The sequence below is a fragment of the Pseudorca crassidens genome, chromosome 21 (assembly GCF_039906515.1).
Source record: "Pseudorca crassidens isolate mPseCra1 chromosome 21, mPseCra1.hap1, whole genome shotgun sequence".
Classification (NCBI taxonomy): domain Eukaryota; kingdom Metazoa; phylum Chordata; class Mammalia; order Artiodactyla; family Delphinidae; genus Pseudorca; species Pseudorca crassidens.
The window spans coordinates 9,558,016-9,576,827 of record NC_090316.1 but is presented as its reverse complement, the minus strand read 5'-3'; the positions used below and the strand labels follow the sequence as shown (position 1 = coordinate 9,576,827).

Here is an 18,812-nt window from a genome sequence, read left to right as displayed (position 1 = left end):
CATTCATGTTGCCAGTCTTGAAAAATAAAACTGACAGAGGACCCCTCATGTGCCAGGTGATTCCGTGAGTCCAGAACCAAACCCTTTACATATAGATGGCAACATTTTTATGCAAGTCATAACACTACATCCTTTGGTAATACGGCGGATACTTAACTCATAATGATTGTTCAATTCTTATCAATAGAAGAACTGATATGAAGACAAGAGAAAATGTGCAAGGCATTTAAGAATATGTGGCCCAGTGGTTTTTAAGATTTTTTAAGGCTTTGACCTTTCTGAAGTTGTATGGAAGCTACAGTCTACCTCGCCAGAGAAGAAGAATATATGCACGTATTACACAAAAGTCATTATAAAGGTCAGAAGGAGGTCATGGACCACTCTACAGTTTCTCCATCACCTTCCTAGATCCCTGATGTAGGCCTTCAATAACCAGTGGAGTGATCACCAGAAAGAACACAGGGCAGGGGAGTCAGGAGACCGGAGTACTTGTTTCGGATACTTCATTAAACATTTGTGATCTCGGGCAAGTTCTTAAGTCTCTCTCAGCTACTTTCCCAGCTCATTTTACTTTTTTTTAAAAGAAAGTTGAACTGGAAGATTCTGAACATTACATCCATCTTCATTCATTTGCATCTATATTTATTCATGACTTGCCGTGTATCAGGCACGGTGCTAGATGCTGAGGATAGAGCAATCATGAAGACAAAGTTGCTTTCCCCATGGAGCGTAGGCACCGTATGGAGGAGGGAGAAGATAAATGAATAAATAAATGAACACGATAATTACAGATTGTGTCAAATACTGTGAAGAAAGTAAACATATTGATGTGACAGAATTGTGGTGGTCAGGGACCACTGAAGGGTGGCAGCATCCTGTGGATAAACTATTTCAGGAAAGAGAACTTGGCATGACCAAGAAAAGAAAGCAAGTCAGTGTGGTTAGAACACGGCACATAAGCCAGAGGGATGTAATCTCTTAATCAGGAGAAACAGATTACATTTTACTCTAAGTGCAATGTGAAGCTCTTTGATAATTTTAAAGAATGCAGTAATGTGTTGTCCTTTATATTTTCAAAGATTACTCTGGCACTTATGGTTTCAACAGTATGACTAACTGAATTCAACTGGATTTTCTTCCTCCTACAAACACTCAGAAATGGTAGGTAAATTATAACAAAAGAATTTTTAAATGTATAACACTACTGTACAGTACATTGAAAAATGGTTAAGATGGTAAATTTTATGTTTTTGACCACAATTTCAGAAATCGTGGTATACATATAAATCAGTACAAAGAAGTGAATTCGTAACCTTATATGCATACCTGAAAATAGATGAAAACTAATTAATTAAAAATGAATGAGCTAATTGCTCAATGTAACAAACTGAAGAAATATTAGTAAACTAGCACAGATCTAAAGAGATTTTACATTACCTTTCACATTTCCCGACATAGCTGTCTGGAACAGGAAACCGGAACACAAATCCAGAGTCTGCTTTACCTAATAGCTAAGCATTTGCTATTTTGAGAGATAGCAAAAATGCCCCCTATCCAATGGATCTTTCACATAACCTAGAGAGACAATGGAGCAACAATTAACAGAACTCAGGAGTGGGTTGACTAGGTTACCATGAAGAAGCTGGAGGGGAGTATGTGAAACTCTCTTTAGGAAGTGCTGTTCAAAATGTGGTCCCCATCCCAGACCTGTTGAGTCAGAATCGGCATTTTAGCAAGATGCGTAAGTGATTCCATACGTTCAAGTTTGAGAAGCAGGGCTTTCAGGGGGTGTGTATGTGTCTTTGTATATATATGCAATATAGGTATATGTAACATGTATCTGTAATATACATTACATATCCACATAGACACATACCTATATACATATGTATACATACATAAATACACACATGGTGGCTTTTGGTAAGTTAAAAGATCTGGAAGTTTGGTTTTAATGAAAACTACGCCCTCCAACCTTTAGCTATTCGGCATGTTCACTTCTGTTTAAGACCTACAGTACATTCCAAACATCTCTAGTTAGCTATAAAACCCTTAACCTGACTACCTTCAAACCATAAAGGAGTTAAGGGAGGTTGGAGTTCAGTCAAGTTGGTGTATATTTTCCTGGAGGAACAATAAATAACCGACAGCTCAAAGGCATGGGTTGTTTCTCCCAAGGCAAAGAAACAAAAAAGCCCACCCTCTAAAAGCAATCTGCTTGGGTTCCTAGACTGGCATGCTTAGGGAGCACGGGCAAGACAGGAGAGGAAGCAGGAGAGGAAGGAGGTCTGCGCGGATGGGCAGGAGAGAGGGAGGGAAAGCCCTCACACTAATTAGGTTTGAGAGAATACAGGATGAGTCCAGCCACTGCCTGCTGAAAAGAAAGGAACTGGAGCAGCTGATGCTAAATTCAGACTAAACTAACCGCAAGTCCCCTGAGGACGTCACAAGGTAAACCTGATCGTCTCTATCATTTACAGTCATTATCAGGCAGACTGCTTCTGTAATTTTACTGGGGCGCCAAGGAACAGATCCCTGAAGCTAGGGGGAAAAGGTCCCAGCCCTCCAAAGGTATTTGAAAAGGAAAACCCAGGCAGCCTCCGTGCTGCTATCTTCTGATTGTTGCCTCTGTCAAGGCAGGGAAGGGGGATGACTTCATACAAGGCAGGGCTGCTCAGGTCTGGTGAGTGGCTAGAGCCAGGCTTTTCTCCATCTTCGTTTTCTCTCTCCTCTAGCAACCTCAGTTAGCCTCCGGAGAGCCCAGCAAGCCTTGTTTCTTTCTTTCCTGAGACAGGGGAGTGCTGACCAGCTTTTCCTCTTTCTCATCTTCAAGAAAATATCTTTGCAGCATTTCATCTTGTAAGAAAGTGGGGAAAGCCAGCTGATGTACCACGAAGGCAGCCAAGAAGGACCACTCATCTCTGAAATGTATTACTCAGCTCCCATCCTTCCCAACACCATCCTTTCTCTTGCCTTCCTGACACAGACTTTTTAACTAGTTGTGTACATCACCACTTTACTTCCACAGCTCTGATTCACTCCTTAAGCCACCCCAACCTCTGTAAACCCCATGATTCTGCTAGAAAGACTCTTTCTAAGATCACCAATTCCATTTAAGTCACTCACTAGAGAATATTTAGTACTGGCCCAACTTGAAGGCTCGGCAGAATTCAGCACAGATGATCCCCGCCGCCCAACTCCGTTCTGAAACATTGTCTTCCCTCGAGTTGCGTGATACAACAATCTTGTAATCAACCTTTTACCCTCCTGACTATGCATTCTCAATGTCCCCTTCAGCTCTTCTTTTATACAACATGATTAGGTATTAGTATCACTCAAAGCTCAATTACGGACTTTCTTCTTTTTTTACTCTCAGGGGTCACTGAGTGATCTGGATAATTAAACTGGAGAGCATATACCTGAAATTAAAGGACAGGGGCTACTTACCTCTAGCCATTATTTCTATGCAAGAACGTGGCCCGATTTTGCTAGAATATTTTATTTTTAAGAGAAAATGAGAATTTTGATTTTTATATAAAAATATGATGCTTTTTAATTTGTTTCTGGTCATGAGAGAGTAGCTGTAGCAGACCAAGCCTCATGCCAACAAAAAAGTTTAAAACTGGTTAAAAATTTTTTTTAAATACCTGTTTGAAGTAATCATAGAGCAACACAGTCAGCAAGAACTTGAAAGTCTAAGACCCAAGAGAAAAGAAAGCCATTGAGGTGAGTTCACCATTCTGTGCTGTTTTTCCCTCAAGGCATTTGCCGGTCAGTAAGTGGCACCAAACAAGAGATCCAGTTGCATTTCAAGGCTAAGGGCTTTCAGCAGTTCCGTGGGGGTAGGAGGGGAAAAAATTGGGGTTGAGTGTTACCAAGGCAGCTAGGCATTGAGAGAACTAAGTTTTAGAGAAAAGAGAATGGAAACACTGAGCGTGACTCTGTGCTGCTTTTTTCGTTGAAGGTATTATTTCTTACTAATATTTGCAACATAAGAGGCTGAGAAGACGAAAGAAAAGGCCAGCTAAGAAGCTAGAAAGCTGAGCAGAGCTTTGACCCGTCTCAGAGTGCTTGGGAGGTGAAGTGGCATCTGAGGCCCGGCAAGGGTGATGGGCCCAGGTTAACAGCCTTTGCTCTCAGTTGAGATTCTTGAAAGGTCTTCCTTTAGGATTACTTCAAACTAGAAGTAGACCAGTTCTCACAAAGCCTGAAACCAGCTTTAATGCCTCCCATCCCCTGATTGTATCAAGGGGACCAAGACCTACTCTAGCGAACCTATGAGTAAACAAATAAATAGATTCTAATCTGCTGGAAGTTAGCATTATTCAGAGTTTCTACACGTTTTATACACAGTATCCGGTACTCAATCAAAATGGCTGGATTCAGTCTCATCTCTGCCTTATTTGATGCTTTTCCCGAGCAAGCTGCATTAGCCTCCAGACACACCAGCAAGCCTTGCTTCCTTCTAGTTCCTGAGATACAGCAATGTCGCCAGCCTCTTTTATTCCATTTTGCCTTCAAGAAATAAGTAAATAATTACCATGAATGATACTAGAGAGACTCAAATGACCAAATCAAGAGAAAAAAAATAGATAATGTAGATGACTCAAAGATGATCTAGATATAATACACAAGACATAGATTTTAAAGTAACTGTGATGAACACATTCAAGAAATCGGATGACACTTCCAGTCAGGCGCCGGGTGGCAGTGCCAAGGGATATCGTTGCTCTCACGCGGGGAAGGGTGGCGGATTCCGCCTGCTTTTTAACCATGAAGGAGACAGACCAGGAGGATGTTGCAACAGAGATTCAAAAGGTCGCTGGGATGCTTCTGTGCCTGGACCAGCAGGGCAAAGAGGAGGGGAACCTCAGAAGAGAGGCCTGGAGAAAGGCATCCGTGGAGGTCACACTGCAGGTCGCTATCCAGTCATGGTTGGACGGGGTGCTGTATGGGGTGCCACATGGGCTGGAACCAGCTCCAAAATGCACTGGATGATGTCAGAGACATCCTGCGGTCCTTGGCCAACGTCAGCAAAGACTTGAGGTGGAGCATCCACACCATCCACCAAGAGCATCAAGTACGTCAAGGATGAAGGATGCCGTCGTGCAGCGCACCCAGCTCGCTGCAGCTGTGGAGACCCTCAAGAACATCTTCTTGGTGTCCCGTATTGTGAGGAGTGGGGACCCTGGACCTCACTGAACAAGGGGCACTCCTTCAGGCCCACTGGAACCTGATGGACCTGGAACAGGAGTGTGCTCCTGGGAAGGGCTGATGTCCGAGCACCGCCACGTGGACGTGACCCTCATCCACAGTGACTTTGGGAGCACACGGGGGCTCTCAGATGAGCTGGCCAAGCAGCTGGGGATGGTGCTGCAGAGGTCACCGCTCACCACCCCCCAGGACCCCATTTTTCTGGTCTCTGTTGTCAGGATCTTGGAAAGGGAAGAAAATTGATTGGTGCATACTTGACCAAAAAAAAATGCGAACTAGCTTTGTTCCCCTTGAGAGGTCCAAGAATTGGAAGGAGGAAATGTTTGTTATCTTGGACAGCATCGTGAGTGCTAGAATTGAGGGCACAGAGGCAGAACCCCAGGGAGTCCAACAAGGTGTGGTTCATCTGCCACCCGGAAATCATATGGAAGCATGTCCTAGATGACCCCACTGTTGTCAAAAACCTGATGGGTGCGTGCTTTTCTCCCCATTATGAGATTTTCAGAAACTCCTCAGCCACCAAGCCCTGAGGACCTGGATGCAGATCTTGTGGGAAGGTCTAGAAGCAAGTGAGATTATGAGCCTGTTTGACCTGGGTCTTAAACACCTACACAAGCGCAAAGATGACTGGGAATGTGGAGCTGGTCCCAGAAGTGGACGTCAATGCCCTGGAGCTTTGACTTTCTTCAAATGTGGTGTCTGAGCTGCTCCATCTGTACATGTCAGCTCTCACTTCAAACACCATTGTCTGGCTGCAGAAAGCACTAGACACAGACACTGAAGACTGAATGAAAGAGACTGAGCCCAAAGCGGACCCAAGTGGGAACACTCCCTACCACTGTCTTCCAGATGGTCCATCAATTTTTTTAAATTACTGCTCAGATGAGTGAAGATTTGAAAACAAATTACCAGTTTGTGTCTTCAGCAAATGAATCCTTTCTTAAATAGACACAGAGTCGAGGCTCAGTTGTATACAGAACATCTGAAACACTGGCAGCACCACACTGCTATGTTCAGGATATGATAGCAATCATCACAGCTGTCAGAGCTTTCAGGAACCCCTAATCAGTTTAAAAAGGAAGTATTTTTAAAATGAAGTGGAAGAGGGTGTGTCTCTGAGCCAACCAAACATGGATGGGATTTTAGACACCGTTGTTGCGAGGAGGCTGCAGCAGATACCAGGAAGAGGTCTTCCAGGATCTGGAGCAACATCTCGATGAGCTGATAACAAAGAAGTGGCTGTTAGGCTCAAATGCCGTAGACATCATCTGTGTCACTGCGGAAGAATATTTCAGTGATTTTGCAGAAACTAAAAATCCATACAAAAAGAGGGTGAGAGTGAGTGGTGGTGGGTGCCTGTGGGCCATCACGCAGAATCACGTCTCATCCTGGAGCACTCAGGAGTACAAGGAGGTGCCGAGAAGACAGTCAGGGAGGCTGAGCTGCTCCACTTCCTATTCCAGAAGCTGGCCTCTGGATTCAGCAAACATGCAGGTGAGCACAGTAACCCTACTGTCGCCCTTGCAGAAGTTGTGCCTGGAAGTTTCAACTCTGGTCAGCAAATACCCAGACATCAAGGATGGCCACATTGGCACACTGCTGGCCACCCGAGGGGACGGCAGCCAGGACATGAAGCAGACCATCGTCAGGAATCTGGAGCAGGGTCCCATGGCAGGAAAACCCAAACTATGTGCCCATCTTCAAGGAAATCATAGTTCCGAGTCTGAACGTAGTGAAGCTTCTCAAGTAGCCATCGGTTTCCAGCTTTGTGTACCTTATTCTGCACTCATCATCCCCACCTCAGAAAGGTATTAAAGCAAAAGTGACTCTCGATGGTTCTCCTCCGAAGTTTCAGGTCCTCGAGCCTGTCTCCTGTCATGCCGAGCGTGTTGTATGCAAGGTGCCGGGGCTTGTGACTTCTTGAAGAACAAGTGTCCTGCTGGCTGTGGTTCCTCAGGCTTTCACATTTCTGTTGTAAACATCCTTTGTGAGGCAGGACTCTGATGGGAAATGCCTCATGGTTGATCATCATGGTGGAAAAGGTGTGTGGAGAGGGAAGAGGCCCTGTCTTCATTCACTATGGGTCTTCACTCAGAGACATGAAAACAAAAACTGGAGAAATTTACCAGAGAATGATGATCTATCAAAAAATTAGTTTCAAAGTACAAGAAGTAAAATTATAAACGTAATAGTTGGGTTTAACAGCTGTTTGAGTAGAGAAGAAGGTAAAATTAGTGAATTGGAAAACAAGTTAGTAGAAAAAAGAGTAAATCATGGAAAAAATGCACAAATGTGTTTACGAGACACATGGCACATGGTAATAAGGTCTAAAATGTACTTAAAGTTTCAGAAAAATAGGAGGAGAGAGAGAGCACATGAGATAGAGAAAAATATCTGAGGAAATACTAAGAATTATCCTAAACTGAAGACATCAACACACACATTAAAGAGGAGTCTCTGTGAACCCCAAGCATGAGAAGTGAAAAAAACTAAACACATCATAGTAAAAAACCTTCAAATTAAACTAAACTAGAAGATTATAAAGGCATCCAGAGTTTTAAAAAAGACACATTATACATCCAACGAAGTTACAAAAGGATTGAAGTTTGACTTTTCTACAGGAACAATGGAGCAAGGGAATAACATTTAAAGGTCTAAACAAAGAAAACTAAAGACCTATCATTCTATACCCAGTGAAAATATCATTTATAAATAAATGCAAAATACAAAAATTACCAGACAAACAGAGAGTGAAAGAATTTATCACCTTCAAACTAATACTAAAAGAAATACTAAAAGGAATTCTTCAGACATAAAGAAAAGGTTCATAAAAGGAAGTACAGAAATGCAATAAAGAATGAAGAGCAAAAAAAGGTAAATATATAGATAAATACAAATTAGTATTGATTTTTTAACAATAGTAATATCATTTTGTGGGATTTAAACATGGGAGAGAAATAAATGGAATTTAAGATGCCTAACATTTGTACATTGCTGGAAATTGGTAGAAAACAGTGATGAAAATACTAATTCATAGTAACTTTATTCAGTGAAAGATGCACATTATAATCTCTTGGGTAAAGATTAAGAGAATAATACAAGGAATGCATAATGAACTATGAAAGAGCAAAATGGAAAAAAAAAAAAAACTCGATTAATCAAAAAAGAGGACAAAAAAGAAAAGAAAAAAAAAAGGCCAGTAACAAGTAACTAACAAAATAGTGGCTGCAGCAATTTACATTGTTTGTGGTTTCAAACAAATTTGAGAATTGTTTGTTCTATTTCTGTGAAAAAAATGCCACTTGAATTCTGATCGGAATTTCATCATATCTTTAGATGGTGGGGAGAGTTAATCAATAATCAAAAACCTCCCAACAAAGAAAAGTCCAGGGCAAGATGGCTTCACTGGTGAATTCTACCAAACAGTTAAAGAATAAGTAATGCCAGTCCTTATCAGTTGCTTCCAAATAAAAGAAGCTGAGCAATGCCTCAAAGCACATTTCCTCTGCAGGGTGTATTTGTTCTGCAGGGAAAGGGCCCTCCCAGAACACCTATCAATCCTAACGACAGAAGCAAAAGTTCTAGTTGATTTTGGCTAGAAAGCAAATGAGACGTTTTCATGCGTAACTTTGATCAGCTCTGGCTAAAAGCAATGCTATGTAGGGGCCAAATGAAAGTATGACACAGGGGTGATGTAGGTGGATGCCAGTCAGTTCAAATATTTTTGAATTCCAAAACTCTCTCGCATTTGAGGAGTGACAGTTTGAAGGAATTGGGTAGGAAAAAGCACTCCTGGCGTGTATGCTGGCATCCTTATGGAGGGCTTCCCTGGCAGAGACGGTAACATAGTGGCTTCACGAGTCAGATTGGATGCTCTCTGTGGGGGGGGAACATATACAGTTTAAACTATAAAATTGTTTATTTGCTTCTATAGTTCTTATATAACTCTCATATTTCTATGCCCTTTCTTTAACTTTTCTTAAAATGTGACTTAAGGTAATCTATTATAGAACCAATGAAATTGTACTTCCTCTGCATGGATCTCCTCTGGGGCCTGCCGGGTTGTTGTCTCTCCGTGGTGATTGAGTAGGGCTGGTACTGGAAGACCAAACTCGTGCCTTTACAACCAGGAGAGAGCTAAGCTCCTGTGTCCTCCTGTATCTGGCTGTCTTCGACCACAGCAGGGACTGTTCCATTATTTTGAACAGAAAAGGCCAATCACCTTAATAGTTTAACAGTTCTTCTGAGTGGTCAGTCCGTTGTATACATGGATTTTACCTGGGTTGAATGCTTGGATCTGCTAACAGTAAAGAGCCTACACATAAGGACCTCCGCTGACTCCGAGTTAGGTGGTGGGATGTGGAGTCCATGCAGCACAGTGCTGCACAGAGCAACGATTAAAATCTGCTCCCATCTGACACATGGGAATCGAGTGCACAGATGTTTGAGAGATGGTAATACTTGCTGTGGGGTGCCTGAAAGTCACCCTTATTCTCATAAAACACAAAGCAGGCAGGCAACTATTATGCCAGCTGACTGACTTCTGTTGTCCTGGATCCTAGAATAACCTTGAAATAAGTTTTACTTTGATAGTAAAGCTAGAAAACACATACTCCATAAGCCCTGGACTTTTGCTGAAGGGACCAGAAGCTTAATCAGGGGCAGGAGAAGAAACTCTGATTCTTCTGCAACTTCTGTAGTTAGGGATTTGATTTAGAAATTTTCCTTAATAGGTATCCACAAAGTAACCCACACTAAAATGGGCTTGCATCTCTATAAAATTATAAGTACTGAGTTGACTGCTACTGGCATTGGAAATCATGGGTCTAAGCAGTAGCGTACTCTGAACCATGTAGATTACAGTCACCAAAAATCAGATTGGATGCTGTCTGTATAGAAGGAGTAGAGCCCTTAATCAGCAAACCCTGCCCAACATTGTTGGTGGTTACATCGTTGTTGAATTCTGCATGGGGCTAGAAGGCTGGTCACTTTGTAATGTACAAGGGAAACTAGGGCCACTTAAGGCAATGACTATTTATCAACCATCATGGAAGTATTTTAATAATACATCAACCATGCTTCTTTTTTACTAGAGCCCAGGGACAAGACATCCCTCTGCCCAGGATCCAGACAACCGGAGGACAATGAGAAATGGGGGAAATCTGAGACAGTTGTAAAAAGTCTCACTCCTTAAATGAAAGCTAGCCACCTAAGTGGACTGCAATCACACTGGAGACAATCAAGAAACTTTGCAGAACGAATTAATAGACAGAGATGGATGTTTTTTCTTCATCATTTACCTACTAGATGCATCTGGCCACATTTTCATCAGTTTGCACTGCTTCACAGGTAAGGAGCTCTTCGATTTGCAGGCTGGTACACAAAGGAGGGCAGCAGTGCCGAATGAACGACTAGAAAACAAGAAGAAACGGGGGGCTGGTGGGGTGTTGTGAGCTAGGGGAAAGCAGAGATTTGATTCTGAAGAGAAAATCCTTACTGGGTCAAGGCCGCTTTTGCATAATTCTATTATCACCAGGAAGAGGAGAAATAATCATATCAGGTGAGAGCTATACTGCTTGACGTGGCTTGTCTTACGTTACTTTTGAAGTCAGACAGGTTTAATTGCTTTGTGTGAGCGAGTTGTTCGGAAGGCACCCGATCAATAAGGCAGGTGCTGCGAGAGCAAAGCAGGGAAGTTTTTGATGTTGACAATGACATACAATGTTGTGCAGAAAGGAGTAATGCATTCTGTCACAGTTACGAAAAGGTTATATGTGTGTTGCTTTGGGGAGAAGAGGCAGTGGCATCTGGGAGGGTGGCCTCCAGGCAGGCCAGCCACAGGGTATCAGCATGCTGGTGGGTCAGCCCATGAGCAAAGGGCAGACCTTTCTGGAGCCTCCCTGTCTCTGTGCGGGAAGGTGGGCATCCCCACCAGCAGCTGCACGGGATGCTCTCAACGTCCACTCCACCTCATCTTCTGTTTACAGAGCCCGGGCAGCTCATGAATTTGCATTTAGTTTCTGCCCACCATTGCCTCTCCCTGAAGTCCAGCACAGTCCCTAGTAAGGCTGTCTTCATCCAGGGCTTGGCTGGCTCAGGTAAGGCTTGTCAGAAAGTTACCCACAGTATACCAGAGGTGGCCAGGGAAACATTTTGGTTCTTTTTTTCCAACCTGGATCCCACTGTAGAGATACTCAGTATGAGGAAAGAGAACAAAAGCTGTGGTCTTGTGAGAGCCAGCTGCGAATTTCTTCCAAACTCCAGTGATGTTGGTTGCTTGAAACTGGCCCTAGTGGTAATATTTGCACCATGGAAAGCAGCTCACTCTACAAATAAGGGGTTTGTTTGTTTAATTGGTGAGAGTTGGTTGTTAAGCATCTAGTAGCACAATACCAGGTGAGGTGCAGAGGGCAGAAAGGGGAAGCCTGGAATTTAACATCCTTAATTACCCTCTGTACCCCCTCTCCCAGCGGCTGCCCAGATGGCTCAGCTGAACCTCTCCTCTCTAGCTTGACAAGCGCCGCAGGCCATGGCTCTCCATAGAAGTTTCCATGTGTGCCTTGCTCTTCAATCAGATTTGTATTTTAGAAAGGTAACCCGGGCCACACTGTGTTGGGTAGACTAAAAGGCTATAAAATCAGAGATCATAACAGAGGCAAAGACATCAGATAGTAATCTAATTGCCCTTGTCCAAATAAAAGATGATGAGACCCGAATTAAGGCAAGAGAAATGGGAATAGAGAAGAGAAGACAGATCTAATAGAGGTTCGAGAAATAGAGCTGGCAGGACTTATTGATCGATGAGGTGTCAGGGTGAGAAAAAGACAAGAGTAGATGATAACATCCAAGTTTTGTATGATACTGCTATTCCCCAGGACAGAAGGAGTTGCAGATTTGGGTGGAAAATTGATGACTTTAGAACAAGTCGAGGAGCCTAAGAAGCAGGGAGATGGGGCTGGCGCTCATGGGAGCAGAGTTGACTTGAATGCATTTTGAATGTCAGCACATGGTGATAAGTGACAGCAGGTGATAAGAAGGGATCACTCAGTGATGGTATGAAGTGAGAAGAGTCCAAGGAAGAAACATACAAAGAAGAACACAATATGCAAAGACGCATGCAGAGAAATGAGAGCCCACAGAGGACAGGAGAAGGATGGGCAGTGAGGTAGTAGAGATCTAGAAGAGAAGCAAAGAGAGAAGAGAGTCAGAGAGTTGGACAGCCATTAATATAACATGTCGGGTCAAGGTCAGGAAACATGAAGTCAAACAAAGACTGCAGGTGTTTGAAGAACAAGTGAGCAGAAGGTGGAAATAACTGAAAACAGTGAAGAAGAAAGAATTCTAGGCTTGGAAGGTAAGGAAAGCCACTGCCAGTAGATTGTAGGTGACATGCAAGATAAAAAACTATTTGCTCTTCCAAACCTAAGCACTAATGCTAGTCCAACGCAGAGTCAAGGGAGGACTTTATTTTTAAGGGAACCCACAAACTTGGTCATAATTGTATGCTTTGCAGAAGGGACCAATTGCAACAAAGTTGCCAACTTGGGAAGGAGAAAGGGAATCTCGCTTTCTCCTTCAGTAAGGTCTAGATAAGGCAGGAGAGTCCGTCAAGAGCACAGGTCTAGAAGAGCACAGGCCTTAACATGAGAAATTACATCTCCTGCAAGACCAGAAAAATGGAGGTGAGAATAAGTGCAACTATAGATAGCTTTTGGTTGCTGGGCATTGAGGGAGCTTATGCCTAATATTATCAGTTTTCTCATAAAATTCCCAAAGTTTGAGAGTGAAAGTTTTCTGATATAAGCATGATGAGGAATGGGAGAGGGCGTGGCACTCCATTGTAAATTAGTAAACCTACCTTATATGCATTATATGTAATGCTCTAATGAACAGACACAATTTTATTGTTCTGTGTTTTTTGTATATTTTGTGCCCCCTTTAGCATCTATCACAGATATAATAGCACATCTTACCCAGCATTACTATTACTCATTTGACTACCTACCTTTCTATCTAGAAATAAACTTAGAGTAAAAAGAAAGGCTTCTAGCCCAGATTGCCTGAAGTATAGTGGATGATTAACAAGTATTTGTTGAATTGATGAATGGTTGAATAAATGAGTAGATGTCTGAATATTAGTCCCGTCTTCCTAGCTAAACTGTCAACTGTGTCGTGTCTTAAATTTGGTCTGATTCCTCAGCGTTTTCAGTACATACAAGCTGCACGATCAGGAAAAGTTAAAATGAACTGGGCAGCTTAACGACCAGTGTTGGTGTAAAAAATCAAGAAATGCATTCTAAGAGAGAAGCTTGAGATGAGGGAGAAATGGAGTTCAAAACCAGCCTGACCTGCAGGAGAAAATACAATGATCTTCCCCCTACCAACAGTTTCAGTTATTGATTGTTTTTCAAGTTTTAAGGAAAGTATCCTTTGAGCCTCCAGAGCCTCAGGGTTTCCGTTTCTTAGTGGAATCAGCAGGTCACGTGGAAGGATTACCAGCATCCCTCACCCAACCTGTTCTCTGGCTTCTTGAACCATAGCCCCCATGGTCTAGAGACCGAGGCCCAGAGAAGGTAATCAGTTAGTGTCCGATGTGTCCCTGCGTCATGGATTTCCTAGCTCTAAACCTGTGCTCCCTATTGCCAGCCGTCTGTACTGACAGACAGAGAGAAACGCCTCGGGCAGGCAGTGAGAGGGGGTATCTCTCTGCCCTGCTCTGAGGTGTCCCCTAGCAAATGATAGTGGCAGGGAAACGTCTTAATACAGCGTGTTGTTTAGCATAATTGATGTTCAGATGCAGCCTCGGTAGAAACAAGCCCCGTTAATTGGTCTCTCAACCTACATTAGCTTTTGCATCACAGCCAATTAGGTAGGGGCCATTAGAGCCCTCCGTGCCGGGGCCGGGAAGGGGCTGGCAGTCAGGTGTAAAAGACTCTGATGTGCTGTGTGTACAGCTGCACCACAGCCCGAGCCATCTGTGCACTTAGGAAGAGGAGACCTTATACAACCAAGCTTAAAGGTGAAAAAAGGAAGGTGATGTTCGGGAGAGGGAAATCTGGGCTCTTCCAAGGGATGGAGCGCTGGATGAATCTTTGAAGAGTCTAGATCCGAAGGGTATAAACCTAAGACTAGTCCTACAGCGATCTTCCTAATGAACCAAGAGCCCGTCTCTATTCTCTGAGCCTCAGTGTTATTGGAAGTGCCCTGGACACAGAAAGGAAGGACATTTTCCGAGGAGACGCTGTGGGATTGCTGCTCAGAGCGAGGTCCTCGGATCAGCAGTGTCACTGACATCTGGTCAGGAGGGTCAGAAATGCAGCTCCCAGGCACACTCCCGACCCTCAGAACCAGAATCTGCATTTTAACGAGATACCCGGTGTCTGAGAAACAGTGCTCCAGGCCAGGGGGAAGCCAGTGCGTTTCATTGGTACTCAGTGTGTCCATTCACTGGCCTCTTCATGAGGTGGCTTTCACACGACAGCCACAGTGTTGAGTAGGTGTGATGGAGATCTTGTGTCCCGCACGCCTAAAATGGTGACCCTCTGGTTCTTTATAAGAGGAGTCGGCCAACCCCTGGTCTGGGGGGAAATCTCTGCCACCAACCCATGTGGCCAACATTCCTGTTAGTCCTCAGAGGGCAGGTGAGTATCAGACCATTGAATTTGCTCTGTGAATATTGTCACGCGCATTAGGGACAGTGGAGCAAATATTAGACGATCTCCAGTCTAGGGGCTGAGGAGTTTGTAAGGTTATACAGACACCAGCAAAAGGTGGCCAACACCTTGAACTTTCTGCTACCTTGACTGAGTCAAATGGTTTGAAGGAGCCTTTCTCTCCCTCATTCACAGAGTATAAAGAGAAACTGACAAGCGGGCTCTCTGAATCAAACCATCACCGAATTTCTCTGTTGCATCCTTGAAAGCATGTTCATGGTGGCTGGAAAGAATCACTTTTTTTCTAAATATACCCACGGGTTACACTAACTTTATGCCAGTGTTGGGGGATGACTTCATACGCAATGAATTACCCAAAGAGCCTGCATTCCCCCCTTCTTGAATTTCACCAGGGTGAAATGTTCAAACAGGTGTGACTGCTTGCTTTATATAAAGCAAAAGGCTTGTTGAAAACACACATTCCTTAGTGCATGTCATAAAGAGAGCTTATGCAAAGACTCCACAAAGACTGCAGTGATTCATGGTGAGGAAGAGGACTGCTCAAGCAACATTTCTGAAATTGCTGAGATATTTTGGTAGAAGATCCTGGCCTGAAGCTTCTAGACTTGCACTTGCAACCTTTGGAGGTTTTCAAGCTATTGCTTCCCAAGTCTGTCCTTCTATCTCTGTCTCTGTCTCTGTCTCTCTCTCTTACACACACACACACACACACACACACACACACACACACACACACACACACACACACACACACACACACACACACACACACACACACACACACACACACACCATCAACAAAAGCCAGGCTGCTGCCTCAGACTCCAGACGCATGCATCAATCATAATTGCAGTAGTGCCAGCAGTCATGTAACTGCTTAAAGACCTCAACAGCCTTCTGGCACTTAAAGGAAAAAAAAAAATCATCTAATTAATCACAGGTGAAACAGCTTGGACTGTCTCCAAAAGCCCCTGAATTTACTGCCAAGCTTTGATGCTAATTTTCTAAGTAACCCCCTAAAGAAATTTACGATTAGGTAATTAAAATAGTGAATAAAGAGACACTTAGGTGGAGGGGAAGGAGGACAGGGAAAAAGTATATGTCCATCCTGAAATAAACACATCTGGGCATGCATCGTTTGTGAACGCCAACTTAAAGGTCCCCAAGTGGCTTTCTCTTGAAGAATATTTTAAAAATCAATATTTGAAATGCCAAAACAAAGTTTATAAATGGGGCTGGGAGCAAGTCACTCTGCTAGGATCTGTAGGACAGGGAAGGAAATCTGCCTTCCGCCACAGACTTGCTCTTGGATTTTTTAAAAATGCCACAGCTTGTGTCCTAAGGGGAGGTTGGTGGATTTCTCCCTGTGAGCTGATTGGCTTGCATCATGGGGTTTAATGTTAGCCAATCCCCCCATGTGCCTGCTGGGATAGAGCCTAGATTTCTGAGTTTAATTGGCTGGAAGGAAATTGCTCCCATCTCTTGGTCAGGAAGTGTTCAGGGGAGGGCCTTGGATTTTATCATCCCAGCCCCGATCCTTCCCTCTGTCTCTGACACTCAATATCGGAACATTCCGGGAATGAGAGCTTTAGTTAACTGGCTGCTTTAGGTTTCAGAATTAAACAGCAATACTCAGAATGAGTAAAGACATGAATCAGGCAAGTTTCTGCTAACCTCCAAAGTGCCTAGAACTTCAGTCCTTGCTGAAAGATCTTGCTAGCAAGTATATTTTGGTCTTAATAAGTGTAGTGTAATAAGCATAATGCTTTTTAAAAATAATCCAAAGTCTTGAATTTTTGGTTGGAAAGCTCTTTGCTCTGATTTCTATCTACCTTCAAGATTGCTTTTAAGTTTTTTGCAGATCAGATCAGAACAGGTCTCCATTTCATCTCTTTACCAAGTCCAGTAGGGTATGAGTACTAATTACCGACTGTTGCTTGCTTCTTGCATCATAGGTTTATTTTAAGAAGGTGTGTATAGTAGAGTGTACTACATAAATACTGACTCAAAGATATACCCTGGAAACTTAGTTTTTGTTTTTTCACTAAGTTACCATATGAAGTTATGTGTTTACTTTTTCCCCTCCTGAAAGGGAAGGGGTGAAAATAACAGAATCAGAATTTTGATTTAGAAGTGAGGTTAGAGATTTTATCATCTTCGGCTTCATTTCAGAGCTGAGGGAACGGAGGCTCAGAGAGGGAAAATGATTTAGCAAAGATGCACAGCCACCTAGTAGGTAGTTAAGATTATAGACTCCGAAGCAAGATATATCTGCATTTGTAAACAGCTCTGCTACTTACCAGCTGTGGCCCTTGAGAAACTGCTTGCCTTCTGACCTTCTTTTTCTGACTTACATCATGAACACAATGATATTTTTGAGTTGTAGTAAAGATTAAATGAGCTAATATAGGTAAGATCATGCAAACGCTAAAAAAATAGCTCTTATGAGTTTTATTTACTGATTTTTAATTATCATGTATTTCATTGTAATTTTATTTTTATGGAATGGATTCTTTTTCATTATTTGCAATTCCTCACTGCTTTCCAAGGGAGGTAGGGTCGCCATCAAAGGTGGCCCTCTGGTTGCTCAGGCTGGGTGGTGGTGGGTGTACCTGTTTGAAGGAGCTGAACCAGAGCTCAATCACTCTGTATGACGAAAAGTTACCCATTTAAGAGGTGTCTAATTCAGACCTTCATCTTCTTCCTAGCCAACACAGAGTGATGTGAGATTTGAAGCTCATTCCTAACTGAGGAGTGAAATATCTTTTTCCCCAGAGAAAGCAATGTCAGGACTTGAGTGAACCCCAGAAGAGAGGTGGAGGGTGGATTGGGGGTCATCCCGGGATTTAGGTTCCTTCCCGGTCCTCTCCAATCAGCCATGGTTGAAGGTCATCATCTACTCAGCCCTCCGTCTCTCTGATCTACTCCCCACTCCTAAATGCCTCAAGGCCTAGTACTCCTCTGAGCCTTTATCTAGAAAGCCAGGGGAGTTGGAGAATCCTGCCAAGTAGGAATTAAAAATGACACAACAGCTGATTAGATCTGAGGTGGCAAGAATGAGAAATAAAAGCCATTAGAGCCCATTTGCAATGTGCCCTCAGCTAGTCAAGTTTCAAGGTGTTCCTCCGAAGATTATTAATGGCATGACAGTGTTTTCCGTGCGGGAATCTGATATGTGAAATAACACCAGTGTACACGCACTGCATTCTAGATGCTAAGAGGGGTCTGCCCTCATTTATTTAGCTTCACAGATTTGAAGAGACACCCTAATTTGGCTGTCACGGTGAGAGCTGGTGTAAGTACCTACCCAGTGCTCAGAAGAACAGATTCTCACAGTAAACAGTTTTCTTCTATAGCAGGGGTTGCTTGGCAAGCTATGGCCCTCGGGCTAAGCCTGGTCTGCTGCCTAATTTTTGTACGGCCAATGAGCAAAGAATTTTTTTTTTAACATCTTTATTGGAGTATAATTGCTTTACAATGGTGTGTTAGCTTCTGCTGTATAAAAAAGTGAATCAGCTACACATATACATATATCCCCATATCCCCTCCCTCTTGGATCTCCCTCCCACCCTCCCTATCCCACCCCTCTAGGTGGTCACAAAGCACCGAGCTGATCTCCCTGTGCTATGCGGCTGCTTCCCACTAGCCATCTATTTCGCATTTGGTAGTGTATATATGTTCATGCCACTCTCTCACTTCGTCCCAGCTTACCCTGCCCCCTCCCCGTGTTCTCAAGTCCATTCTCTATGTCTGAGTCTTTATTCCTGTCCTGCCCCTTGGTTCTTCAGAACCATTTTTTTTTTCTTTAGATTCCATATATATGTGTTAGCATACGATATTTCTTCTTCTCTTTCTGACTTACTTCACTCTGTATGACAGTCTCTAGGTCCATCCACCTCACTACAAATAACCCAATTTCATTTC

At 43.2% G+C, this 18,812-nt stretch overlaps 1 pseudogene; it reads left to right on the top strand.

Annotated features, from left to right (window-relative positions):
- Positions 1-4,758: 4,758 nt before the first annotated feature.
- LOC137215952 (exocyst complex component 3 pseudogene) overlaps positions 4,759-18,812 on the top strand; it is a 56,044-nt pseudogene continuing 41,990 nt past the window's right edge.